Genomic DNA, 14806 nt, shown 5'->3' with positions numbered 1-14806 from the left:
AACAACAACAACAACAACAACAACAACAACAACACAGACAACAACAACACAGACACCAACAATTTAACCATCTTTATCAATCATTATCAGCACTGATTCAATGCCCTTAACTAACAAACCGTTAGCTAACAACTAGCTAAGAAGGTAGCCCAGGAGGGTTGTTTTGGGGGCCCAGGAGAGACATCTGGGGGGACTAAAGAGAGACCCAGATGGGATGTCTGAGGGAGGGGCCAAAGCTGGCTGCAATGATGGACTTTCAGGCATTTTGAGTTTGGAAACATATAGAGTAAATCCCGCATTGAACGGCTAAAATCCGCCAATGAACAAAATGATGATGTAAATAGCTACTGTTTGTAACTATGTTATGTTTTCTACTAGGTCTGTGTTTCACTGCACAGACTGGAATGTGTTCCGCGACACAGATAACATTAATGTCTACACGGAAACAGTGCTGGACTATGTTTGTACTAGGGTGGAAGAAACAATCCCCACTACCAAAATGAGAGTTTACCCAAATCAAAAACCCTGGGTAGACAAATCCGTCCGTGAAGCTCTGAGAGAGCGCACCAAAGCATACAACGACGGCCTAGTGGCAGGCAACATGAATGACCACAAGGTGGCGCGATACAACGTAAGGAAGACAGTGTCAGAGGCCAAACGGCGCTACAGGGATAAAATTGAACTCCAGTTTGAACAAGCTGACTCTAGAGCTATGTGGCAGGGGCTCAAAACAATGACAGACTACAAAGGCGCCTCCCTCAAACTGAACAGTGACATCTCCTTAGCAAATGACCTCAATACCTTCTATGCAAGGTTTGATGCTGGTAATAACAACACCAGCTCACAAGCCACGGCAATGGGGGGGGGGGGTCGGCTGCTGATGGAGGCGCAGTGTTCAGGGTAACAGAGCATGAGGTGAGGCGGACCTTTAAAAAAGTGAATATCAGGAAGGCAGCAGGTCCGGACGGCATCCCCGGCCGCGTCCTAAAAGTCTGTGCCGACCAACTGGCCCCAGTATTCACTGACATATTTAACCTGTCCTTAGAACAGGCTGTCATCCCCACCTGCCTGAAGAAGTCCACTATTATCCCTGTACCCAAAAAATCCAAGCCTGCTTGCCTCAACGACTACCGCCCTGTAGCTCTCACCTCCATAGCCATGAAGTGCTTTGAGAAGCTAGTAAAGGGCTACATCTGCTCCTCCCTCCCCATCAACATGGACCCCCTGCAATTTGCATACCGCCCCAACAGGTCCACGGAGGACGCCATAGCCCATGTGCTGCACACAGCAGCATCACACCTGGACAAGAGGCAGGGGAACTATGTGAGAATGCTATTCATCGACTACAGCTCGGCATTCAATACCATAGTCCCCTCCATACTCATAGCCAAGCTCAGGGACCTGGGCTTGAACTATGACCTCTGCCAGTGGGTCTTGGACTTCCTGACTGGCAGACCCCAGGTGGTGAGAGCAGGCAACTGCACCTCCTCATCCATCACCCTCAACATAGGGGCCCCCCAGGGCTGTGTTCTGAGTCCCCTCCTCTACTCCCTGTACACACACGACTGTGTGGCTCAGCGGAGTAGCAATACAATCATCAAATTTGCTGACGACACAGTGGTGGTGGGCCTGATCTCTGCCAACGACGAGAGGGCCTACCTGGAAGAGGTCAAGGTCCTGGCGGGATGGTGCCAGGAAAACAGCCTCTCCCTGAACGTCAGCAAAACAAAGGAGATGATTGTGGACTTCAGGAGGTCGGGGGTCAAGGACTACAGCCCCCTCAGCATCGACGGGGCACCGGTTGAGAGAGTCAACAGCTTTAAGTACCTCGGAGCCTACATATCCGAGGACTTGACATGGACCACACACATTGACAGTGTTGTGAAGAAGGCACGACAACGCCTCTACTTCCTCAGGCGCCTAAGGAAGTTCCAAGTCAGTCAGAAGATCCTTAAGAACTTCTACTCATGTACAATAGAGAGCATCTTGACCGGCAACATCACCTCCTGGTTTGGGAATAGCACTGCACAAGACCGAAGCAGACTACAAAGAGTGACACGTTCAGCCGAACGCACAATTGGAGGGGGGCTCCCCACCCTCCAGAACATTTACAACAAGCGTTGCAAGGGCAAGGCTAAGAGAATCATTAAAGACTCCAGTCACCCGAACAACTGCCTCTTTGAACTGCTGCGGTCAGGCAAGCGATACCGGAGTCTCAAGGCGAGCACAGAAAGACTCAGAAGAAGCTTCTATCCCCAGGCCATCAGGCTGCTAAACGAACAATGAATGAACACTACACAACAACAACCACCAAACGCACATAGCACACACATCCACACGCACACACTCACTTTAAACAAACACACTGTAGCACCCACTCCACACACTTTATAGCACACACCCACTTTAAACAAACACACTGTAGCACCCACTCCCCACACTTTATATTTATTGATGAAGGATTGCACTACAACTCGTACACCTTACTGTAAATTGTACCTAAAATTGTACCTCATCCCATTTCTGCTTTGCACTAGATAGTACTGTACATTAGTACACTGCATAGTATTGTATATTATATGGTAACTCAGAACATTGTACATATGTCTATACCGAACACTGTGACCTCATTTTTCTTCTTCTAAATTACATGCTATATTATGTTATTTGATACTATCTTGTCTAGCACAGTCTCTGGAGCGTAACAGTAAGAAGCATTTTGTATGAAAGTATTCTGTACTTCTGTATGACAACTATTTTTTTTTTTGATCCACTTTTTCTCCCATTTTTCTATATTTTCTCCCATCCCAATTTCGTATCATCCAATTTCAACCCTCCCCTGTCACGAACGCTGTTTCTTGCCTCCCACAAGCCGGCTGCAATGTGGACTAAGTCATACATAGCACAAGTCCCCTCCGGTACTTGAGGTAACAGCAGTCGCATCTTTTCACCTGCGCAGCTCGATCTCTCAGTGTCGAGGAGTAACGCGTGGGAGGCTCACGCTGCCCCCGACACTTCCTGATTCTACTGCGCAGGCGCACCAACCGACTTGTAGGAGTCGCTTGTTCACAACGTTCGATCCCCACCCTTCAGTTTTCCCTCCCCGTAATACGGCCAATGTGTATTACTGCGGACGACCAGCCAAACTGAAAAACAATGTGGAGAGCTGGATTCGAACACGCGAATCCTAGCGTCTCCACACTGGTGGCGAGTGCCTTAGACCACTACACCACCTAGCCGCCCCTGTATGACAACTATTAAAGAACTTGAACTAGCACGTCGCCTGGGTATTGCTAGCTAACGTTAAAGTGTCAAGCCTTAAGATCCTAATTTTTGTTTATTTTAGCTACATCTATTGGTGATAATTGGTCATTGCTGTGGCAGTTTTGCACTGTATTGACTTGCTTTCCATCTTGAAAATGGATGCCAACTACTGAGTTAATCTTCTATTCCTTCCAAACAAACTGCTGTTGCTTCTGGTGATTTAAAACACATCACATCCTGTGTGCCAGATGATTTTCCCGGGAATGTCCTGCCAGACACCAGTATTTAGAACAAGCAAATATAAAAACATTCATGAACTGGTTATAGGTATAATCACTGTTATGTTATATTAGTTGGTGATAGAGAGTGGCAGAATAGACATTTATTTATATGAAAATGTTCAAGATTATTACTTTAACTAACCCTAGAATGGCTGATATTCCATACATTGCATGTATTCCATAATACAGCCATAGAACACTCAATTCCTTGGAGCAATTAAACCCTGCAGCATTCAAAATGACCACAATAATTAATGCTGCTGACTGGTGTTCAGCTCTTGTCGTATAGTATCAAATTCCTTTGAAGGTTTTGACAGAAAACGTATATATCTACACTTCTCCAAGAGATTCGCACAGGCCACATTCTGTGTACACAACAGGATTCTTACAGAACGTGGTGCATGTGAATCTCAGATGTATAACCTATAACTATCCTAAGTGTCTGGTGAAGTGAAATAACACAACTATATATATAGCTGTTTGAAAGCTTGTGACAAACAGGCGGAGTGAAGAGCACACATGGCGAAAAGAAGTGGAACACCATTGCCCACGAGATCAAAAGGTACTCATGGTGAACACTGATGACATTTTGTTTGATTATAAAACCAGTATTTTGTTGAGTCACCGGACCAGCCAAACAATAACGCTTGTTTTTGTGGCCTGTTTATTGACATTGATGGTAAATGCTCAGGGTAACATTACAAGGTATTTTGCTCTGTTGAAAGAGAAATGCGTTGGTTTATGAGTGGCATCAAGTTGAACAGAAGAGAGCCACGTGTATATTCCTGAGTGTTTTGTGTGTGGCCTATGGTTGTATTGGTTTCCGGTGAGTTTGTAGCTACTGTAAATGAGCTAACTTGTGTGTTAGCCGGCTATATACTTGGTTAGTAAGGCTTTTGGTACTTTAAGCTACTTTTGTGTAGCTTTGTGTAAGCCATTACCATGGCAACTTTTTTCTCCCATCCCCCAATTTAGTCGTTATGCCAATCCCCCCCTTGTCATCGTGCTGCCCTACTGTCAGTCTGGGAAGGGTGGAGTCTACCACGTGCCTCCTTCGATACATGTGGAGTTGCCAGCCACTTCTTTTCACCTGACAGTTTCATTGGGAGAGTGTAATGTGTGCAGAGGTTCACACTATCTCTCCCAGATCCCCACCCTGCTGAACAGGCACCCTGACTAACCAGTAGGAGTCACTGTTACAACGACCAGGACTCACACCCCACCAGCTTCCCACCCACGAAAGAGACAGCCTCCGACCACCATGTCTGTCCCACAGTGGTCTGATGACGTCGAGGAGGAGCTACAGGAGTGTTTCAGGTCGACAGACTGGGATATGTTTGAGAGGGCCCATGGTGATGACATTGATGGACTATCCCACTGCATCACAGACTACATCAGGTTCTGTGAGGAGAGCATCGTACCCACAAAGAAGGTACGCTGCTTTTCAAACAATAAACCCTGGATTAGCAAGGACATTAAACACCTGCTAAACAGGAAAAAGAGGGCCTTCATGGCAGGGGACACTGAGCAGGCCAGGGCTGTCCAAAGGGAGCTAAAAAAAGAGCTAAGGGCAGCCAAGGTCAGCTACAAGGACAGGCTGGAGGGCAGACTACAGGCCAACAACACCAGGGAGGTGTGGGCGGGGGTCAGGAAGATCACTGGTTTCAAACAGCAGGGCACAGCTGTTGAGGGCCCGCCAGAGCGTGCAAACGAGTTCAACTCGTTTTTCAACCGCTTTGACCAGAGTGGCCTCCCCACACCCCTCCCCCCACCCATCGACACCAGCACCAGATCACACCTACAAAGCAGCCCCCCCACCCCCCACCCACCCACACCCATCAGCAACGGCACCCCACCGCCAACACCAGCAGACTGCCCACCACCCCCAACCCTGACGATCACAACCAGTCAGGTCAGTAGGCAGCTCTCCAGAATTAATGTAAACAAGGCCAGAGGACCGGACAACACCAATCCCAGGGTGCTCAAGGTATGTGCAGAGCAGCTGGCAGCACCGCTACAGCATCTTTTCAACCTCTCCCTGAGGCTGGAGAGGGTGCCCCAGCTCTGGAAGACCACCTGCATTGTCCCGGTGCCCAAGAAGGGACGTCCCAGCACCCTCAACGACTACAGGCCAGTTGCTCTGACGTCACACGTCATGAAGACGTTTGAGAGACTGGTCCTGCAACACCTCAAGCCCCTGGTGCGTGACTCCCTCGACCCCCTGCAGTTTGCATACCAGGCAAACATCGGGGTGGAGGATGCCATCATCTACATGCTCCACAGAGCGTACACGCACCTGGAGAAGCCGCGCAGCTCAGTGAGGATTATGTTCTTTGATTTCTCCAGCGCCTTCAACACCATCCAGCCGTCACTGCTAGCGGAGAAGCTCTCTGCGATGCAGCTGGAGCACGGCTTGGTGGCCTGGATCAAGGACTATCTCACTGAGAGGCCACAGTACGTCAGACTAAAGGACAGTCAGTCTGACGTACTGGTGAGCAACACCGGCGCCCCCCAAGGAACTGTGCTGTCACCCTTCCTCTTCACCCTCTACACCTCAGACTTCTGCCGCAACTCAAGCGGGTGCCACCTGCAGAAGTTCTCAGACGACTCCTCCATCGTAAGCTACATCACCGACGATGATGAGGAGGAGTACAGAGCCCTGGTGGAGAGCTTCGTGGGGTGGAGCGACAGCAACCACCTCCAACTCAACACCAGTAAGACCAAGGAGCTGGTGGTGGACTTCCGGAGGGGCAAGAAGAGGCCCCCCCCGATTCCCATCTCCATCCGAGGGGTGGATGTGGAGATGGTGGACTCATACAAGTTCCTTGGGGTACACCTGAACAATAAACTGGACTGGTCGGACAACACAGAGGCCCTCTACAGGAAGGGACAGCGCAGGCTGTTCTTCCTGAGGAGACTCAGGTCCTTCAATGTGTGCAACAAACTGCTGCAGTCTTTTTACCAGTCTGTTGTGGCCAGCATCCTCTTCTATGCTGTGGCATGCTGGGGAGGCTACATCAACTCAAGGGACACCAACAAGCTCAACAAGCTGGTGAGGAAGGCTAGCTCCGTGGTGGGAGTCGAGCTACCTAGACTTGAGGTGATGGTAGAGAGGGGGATGATAAGGAAGCTGGATGCCATCATGGAGAACCCCTACCATCCCCTCTACGACGAGCTAGTCAAGATGAGAAGCTCGTTCAGCCACAGACTCATTCCCCCCCGACACTCAACTAACCGCCTCGGACAGTCCTTCATACCAGCGGCCATCAGGCTCCACAACAGTGGGCAGCGACTAGCAGCCTCCAGGCTCCACAACAGGGGGCAGCGACAGCGACTGCTACCAGACATTGACCTGGGACTTATAGGAACCCAAGGAGGACAACCTACACTACCTTAGGCTTACTGCACCCTATGTGGATACTGTGATACTGTGAATAATGTATATTTCAGTGGATACCATGATACTGTGAATAATGTATACTCAGTAGATAGTAAATTATAACACTACCTCATGCATACTGCACCTTATGTGACACTGTGATAATGTGAATATTCCTCAGCTAGTCAGATAGTAAATTATATTGACCATATTGATCAAATTATTTACACTGCCTGTGTTGTTTTTTACTACCTGTACTGTGTTGTTTTACTACCTGTACCCCCCCCCCCTCCCCCCCATGCTGCTATGATGCCTGAATTTCCCCAAGGGCATGGGCGGCGGGTGTATAAGGCTGGGGCAGGCTGTGCCTTCCCAGACCAGTCGACACATTATTTTTATTTATTAAAAAAAAAAAAAAAAAAGTTTTTTTAGCCTTTATTTTTTCCCCTGTGTACCTGTGTGTGTGTGGGGGGGCTGGGGTCCGTCAATGGATAGGTGTGGTGACACTTAACATTCCAGACGGCCTGAATACACTGAAGACTGGCAGGAGCCCCCACCCACCCCCACCCACCCCCACCCACCCCCACTTCAAAACATGGTTAAAAAAGAACTTGTCAACAACATCCCTGCAGAACACCATATGCTTGCCTGTACCTAATATGTAGAATTATTGTTTGTTTGTACATTGTCTGTACATGTCTGATGTAAATATTTAGCATTTATATATAAATAATATTGGGCATACTGCAGAATTAGGCAGCCTGTCTGTGTGTGTGTGTGGGGGGGGGGGGGGGTCGCCCCGACGGAGGTGTCAATGGGTAGGTGTGGTGACACAGTTGACATTCCAGACCGCAATGCATCCAGTACTGTCTGTACCAATCACATCGCACGCACCGTTTGTATAAACATTATACAAACATTATAAACATAATTTAGCTGCTGCTGATGCATAATGAATGAATGGTGAGTTGTTTAAAATGACAACATACATGTGTTAATTATTTGATTTGATTGATCCGAGAGACCGAGAGAGATTGCTCCAGAGCATCTCAGAGCATTACATTTTCAACTAGACCTATTAACGTGAACTGCGAACCACAAAGCACAAAGTATATACTATATATGCGCAGGCTGCTGGCTAGTGTGTGTCTTGTGCTGCAGCCGGCTCGCTGGCCGAGGTGTCAACGACGAAGGTGTCAATCTGTGGCAGCGTTTAACATTCCAGGTATACAGGCAGTAACCAATCACGCATAGGCTCAGGTTAAATAATGTGGCCAATCACATCATTCACATGATCATCCTGAATCTGATCCCGCAGGCAGAGTAAAGCAAACATCTGTGTTCTGAATTTCAGCCCGCCGATCGCTTTGTAGAGAAGCGAGGAGGCATAACTAGCGATCACCTGAGGCTGTATGTTGTTTTATCTTGGCAAACAAGGGCTTGCTCTAAGAGGACATGATGAGAGTCCGAGTTCATCAAATCGTGGAAACTTTTTAGAGCTACTGTATGTACATTGTTTTCAAAGCATGATGAGATCTAAATTACGAAAAACTTTCACTTCATTGCAACTTGTGATTCAATTCTCACCAAGACGAAACGTCGCATTTATCTGCATTAAGGTAAGACAATGGTTCATATATTATTGGATGCCTTCATTTGAACACTTAATTTGCACTATATATAAATGAGTGGGGCTCGCTGTAGTATAGCCTAGTAGTGTGTGTGTATATGAAATCAGAACCTGGACAGTTTGCGTGAAACCAAAAATAAAAGGTCAAATTTTTTCCGCGCAGCGCGCGAGGGGGCGTTCCGAATACAGCCTACCAAGACAATAAGCCGATCCTCCGCCTATGCCCAAGGGGATCAATAAAGGAATATCTTATCTTATCTTATCTTATCTTAACACTGCCAATCGTGTTCATAGGGACAACTAACCAAGTAGAACTGCGGTACAACTTTTGTTGTTTATATTTTGTCTATATTTGTGATCAGGCTCCCTCTAAAAGCTTTAAATAGCTTCTTGGGAGACCTGGCACATGCACACAATTGCGTCGTTGTTGTATCACAAGATATGTAATATATCGTGTGTGTGTGTGAATAAATAAATTAATTCATTCATTCATTCATTCATTCATTCATTCATTCATTCATTCATTCATTCATTCATTCATTCATTCATTCATTCATTCATTCATCATTCATTCATTCTGCTGGGAATTTAACCCGGGTCTCTGTGGTGGTAGGTGAGTGCTTAGACCTCTACATTACCCAGCCACTCCAACCATGGCAACTTTTGACATAGAGGCATTCTGTGACAAGAATTTGGAGTGCTCCAAGTTGCTTAAAAACGAGCAGTTGCTAGATGTAGCTCACCATTTCAAGTTAGCTCCAGAGACCGGAAAGGAAGAGAGAACAAGAGCTAAGGGTGAGAGAGCAAGAGTTTCAGCTGGAGGTGGCATAGATGGCATTAGAGCAACATGCCAAAGTTCAATCATGATAGTGTGGCCTCGTTCTTTGAATCATTTGAGGACATTGCCTAACGCTAAGTGGACATTGCTTTTCTGAAAGTGTAAGAAGCCCACCTCGCCTCTGTCCCAAGGTCCAGGGAGGTGGTTTCTTAGGTCATATTAGCCTCGAAGAGAATTATCCTGTCATTATTGCAAAGAGCCCAACCATCGAATTTCTAGTTGTCCTGTTCACTGGAGAAAGAGGGACAGACTGTGGCATTAATTAGGGCCAGATGCAAAATGGTCCCTGTGAAGTTGTGAGCCCACCATCCTGTCCAGCAGCGAAAGGGATTGAAGGTTTTGTGTCTGAGTGGGATACTGTGGCATTGCTTAGTGCCCTGCCTCAAAGCGGTCCTTGTGAAGTGAGCCCTTTGAGCCCACCGTTGTGTCAAGTACCGAAGATGTTTCAAGGTTTTGTGTCGGACGGGACTGTTTCTGTTGCACCAGATGGTGAAATGTCCCGGTGTCTGTTCTCAGGGATACTGGGTCGACCCTGTCCTTGCTTCTTCAAGGAGTGAGGGATCTGTCTGTGTCATCCGCTTTGAATGCTTCTTCCCCCGTAGAAGGATTTGGGGGCGGAGTTGTGTCTGTGTCTTTGTACAGAGTGTTTTTAAAGTCCAGTCTTGTGTCGGGACCCGTGACAATGAGTCTGGTTCCATCCAATCCTATCAAAGGTGTGATGTTTGTGTTGGCCAATGATCTGGCGGCTAATCCGGTTTGTGTGTCTCCTGTTCTCGTGATGGAACATCTGGAAAATGAGACCTCACCGAATTTGAGCTTAGATCCAGAACTGGTTGACTGTGTAGGTGTGGTAGAAAAAACGCGGTAGTCAAGCTACACCACAGGACTCTGGAATAGTCTTGTGTTCAGAATCATCTGAAATGTCACAGAGAATAGGCCTACATGAAGATAATGTTGACAGTATTTGTTCAGAATATGAACCAGGACTCAGCAAATCCCATGATCCTCAGTCAAGTCCTGCAGACCTCATAGAGGACAGTGTTTACGATGGTGGGGCATTGGAGAAAGGTAAGGTGAAGAGAGCTGAAGGAGGTATAGGAGAAAGTGTAGAGCTACCCTCAGGACAGGAGGGGCCAGAAAGTCAGGATGCCATTGGTACTTGTGTGAAAATAGAGGTCAGTCAAGTAGACAGGACTTCTGGGCAGACCAGCTAGAATCCTCTGTCCTCTTGGGCTAGTGAGGCAATGGAACCTAGAGGAGATACTGATGATGAAGATGACCTAACACAGAGAACTGATTACAGAACAAAGGAGGAGGATTACAATGGTGGGGTTGGGTCGGTTGAGCCAGTCATGGCTAGGCTTAAGAACTCCAGAGCCCTGGCTAGTCTCCAAGCCTCATTCGGTCCTCTCACCACAGCTCAAAGAGAGGACGTATTACAGCTAGTGGACCCGGACTTTTGTGTAGCGATACGCCTGTTTTAATGCATATAGTGACCTATGATGTGGACCCTGGTGAGGCAATTTTCATTAAGCAACATCTGTACCGGATTCACCCACAAAACTGTCCAGAGTTGCTTTAAATGGAAGAAATTGGGGTGATTAAACAGAGGATAAGTGATGGGGATTCCTTTAGTCTCTGTTCCCAAACCCGGTTTACCTGTTAAAAATATCTGAGTGTTCCGTTGGAGCTTAGTCTTGGAGCCATGTTGTCTATTTTCCGAGCAGAGTGAATGTTGTGGCTGGCACACCATCAGGAGGCTGAGTATATGTGTTGTGTACAGTATATGTGCTGTATAGATGTGTATAGTTGTGTATGTGTTGTGTATATGTGTTGTGTACAGTATATGGGAATAGTTTGGACTGCATGTCTTTAGATGGGGGCACGTGAGTCAATGTGTCTCTTTGAGGTCATGACCCAGGAAGTAGTCAGTGACAGGTTTATGTTGTTGATAAATAGGTTGGTCCATGGTGTTATTTTCTTTTGGGGGGGGGGGGGGGGGGGGTGTTAGGGATGAGAGAAATATGATGGGCTTCGCAATTTTCCTTCCTTTGATTAACTTTTTGTACAAGTTGTCTTTCATTGAGAGACATTATGGGTTAAGCATTTATTGATAACTGAGCTTGGAACTAAAAATGAACAAGGCTCAGCTGGTGTCCCCAGACTGGTGAAAGCTTGTCACACACAGATGGAGCAGGGATAGTGTGGCGCAAGGAAGTAGAATGTCATCGCCCACGAGATGAATAGCTATTTGTGATGAACTTTTGTTTGATTATATAACCAGTATTTTTTTTGTCACTGGACCAACCAAACATAAAAACCTGAACTTGTATGGACCGCACCGCCCGCGAGAGGTGTCACAGGAAAGATTTGCCTCTAGGATGGAACCTAGGTATGTAATTTCATCTTTCCTTGTGACAATATTGTCACCCACTGTAACTGAGAAGCCGTCGGTCTTGCTGAGTTTGTTATTTGAACCGAAGAGAATGGACTCTGTTTTGCCCAGGTGTAATGATAGTTTGCTATGCAGATTTTGCCTAGTTCCGAGCTGAGGGTTTTTTCAACCTGTAACTTGTTCTTGTCAGAGACCAGCAGGGCTGAGTCGTCCGCGAACAGGATATCTTTTTACACAATATGTCTATCGGTGTGTTGTACGTGTGTAGGGGCAGGTATATATAAGATTTTTTCTTCTTCCTGTTCCTTTCGGCCATGGTATTTTTTGTGAATTATGTGAATATGTACTGTTGGACTGTGGTGATTCCATGTACGGATAAATAAAAAAAAAAAAAAATGATGATGAAGAATGCAGTAGTACACATTAAGTAAAAACACAGCAGCATTATCACTGTCACTGTAACCCAGAGAGAGAGCGAGAGACACACTATTTTTCTCACTCAATTTCAAATCTGTTCTAAATTATACATTTTTTATCACTTGACAAGAATGGTGCAAAAGTATTTCATATTTTAATGTATGTACAGTAAATCCTTGTAACTACGTCAAACAATTCTAGTCTGTGTGAATTCTAGTCAGGGTTGATTCAATCTGTGTGACTTCTAGTCAGGGTGGATTCTAGTCAGGGTGAATTCTAGTGAGGGTGGATTCTAGTGAGGGTGAATTCTAGTGAGGGTGGATTCTAGTGAGGGTGAATTCTAGTCATGGTGGATTCCAGTGAGGGTGAATTCTAGTGAGGGTGGATCCTAGTGAGGGTGAATTCTAGTCATGGTGGATTCCAGTGAGGGTGAATTCTAGTCAGGGTGAATTCTGGTGATGGTGAATTCTAGTCAGGGTGAATTATAGTGGGGGTGAATTCTGGTGATGGTGTATTCTGGTGATGGTGTATTCTAGTCAGGGTGAATTCTAGTGGGGGTGAATTCTGGTGATTCTAGTCAGGGTGAATTCTAGTGAGGGTGAGTTCTAGTGGGGGTGAATTCTAGTTGAGGTGAATTCTACTCAGGGTGAATTCTAGTGAGATTGAATTCTAGTGAATTCTATATGCTCACATCTACTACAGTTCTGAGTAGTGACCCTGATTCAGTCCTCTCAGATCCACACATTAAACACATAAACAAGATGCAAGATGACCCTGTGGGTTTAAATATAGAATACATATGTGTTCCAGTAATAAACGCAGCCAGCAGCAGCGACTGGGCCACAGGTATATCATTGTAGAGGGATTAGCTTGGTTCTATTTCGGTAACTCTGCAAACACAGAAAGAATGGTATGCGCGCAGCGTGTGTCACCGTTATCAGCTTAATGATGACTGCTCTCTCTTCTTCATCTTCAATCCATAATCCATACTTTTATCTTTTCTCACGTTTATCTCTTCTCATTTCAGTTGCAACGAACTTCTATTGTTTGAAAAACCCACCTTGAGGCTCCAGCTTTGTGTGCAGTAGCAAGGCTTTTAACCGGCACTAAAATATACTTCACTTTACACTTTATACACTTTATATATATATATTTATTCATTATTAATCCTTCACTGCAATGTCTTTGTCTTGTGTCTGTTTATGGAAATGCATATGGAAAAATGCATACACTGTAATTGCCGAAAAAATTACCAATGTGTTTACACATATGGCTTATTAAAGGTATCTAAATCTTAGATGAGGTTTCTGCGTTTAGATTTTAAAGGACCATACCAGTCAAATGTTCCATTACCAGAGATGGTCCCTGTCTTTAACACATGTTGTGTTCATATAGGTGTATAAAGTGTATGTTGGGGTGGACCTCAGCCTACCTTTCACACTGCCATTGATGTTGAAAAGAGGTGGAAATATACTCCATGAAACATGAAAGTCACTAGGCATTGGTAATCCTGGGAGCACCCAGGATTCAAAAACAGGCGCACCCAACTGAATGCGGAAGTTTGCCGTGCGGCGCATCTAGTAGTATGTAGCAAAGATGTAAATGACACAGTGGTTTTCAGAAGGCTGAGTTACATGTACATACTGTATGCCTAGCAACCTTCAAACTACTTTCTAGTCTCATGGAGTATTTTCCCGCCCTTTTCAACATCAATGGCAGTTTGAATGGCGTTTAGTAAGGTAAGCCGATATCAGCTAAAACACACACCGTATACACCTACTATCAATGGTGGAAAGTATTTTTACTCAAGTACTGTATTTAAGTACATTTTCGAGCTACTTGTACTTTATGTGAGTATTTTCATTTTAGGGAAATTTATACTTTTACTCCACTACATTTCAAGGGAAATATTATAATTTTAGCTCCATTTATCTGAACCCACCAGTTACTAGATACTTTGAAGAAAAGGATTTTTTATTTTTGTATTATTATTATTATTGTTACAAAGGATCAGATTAAACCGAATATATATATTTATTGATTGATATATATTGCATAATATTTGTATATCGTTTGATATCCCTTGTATATTCCTTGTACATATACACGGAATATCCCTTTAGCCTAGTACAGACCATAATATTTCATTCTCCTATTGGACAGCGGTCCACAGGCGCCAAGGCCATGCCTCCAGAGTCAGGTTCAAAGCCACCGTCAAGACATGTCTGTACATGCCCGGCCTTGCCCAAGAATACGAGACAGAAATGAGGTTGGCACTAGATTGTTTGCCGTGCATATAAATATGGTGCAGGTGAAAACAGAAGTAAGTTACCCAATAAGTTGAAGCCTCACCCACGATACAACGTGCGGTGAAGTATGGCCTGTTTGGCCCCAAATAGAGCATTGAGACCGCGTGCGAATTAATAACTGAATTGTCAGAGTTTGGCGCTATACCGTCGAGTGCGACATATTTCTATTAAGTCAGTAATAGTCTATTTGTGTATAGTGTATCGTGCGGCTAAAGTTCTACAGTGACCAGCATCACCAACGCTTCCTCGTATCAGCTAGAGAGCTTATCCAGGCTGGGCTGCTTTCATGGCGC

The 14806-nt window shown here is 45.6% G+C and overlaps 1 protein-coding gene across 1 annotated transcript in view; it reads right to left on the bottom strand.

Moving 5' to 3' along the window:
- mybpc3 (myosin binding protein C3) overlaps positions 1-14806 on the bottom strand; it is a gene marked incomplete at its 5' end in the record, with an annotated part of 145178 nt that overhangs the window by 126576 nt on the left and 3796 nt on the right. The gene's annotated exons all lie outside the window — the stretch shown is intronic.

This window comes from Notolepis coatsorum (genome assembly GCF_963971535.1).
Source record: "Notolepis coatsorum genome assembly, chromosome: 2".
Lineage (NCBI taxonomy): Eukaryota > Metazoa > Chordata > Actinopteri > Aulopiformes > Paralepididae > Notolepis > Notolepis coatsorum.
This window is presented reverse-complemented; position numbering and strand designations above follow the sequence as displayed.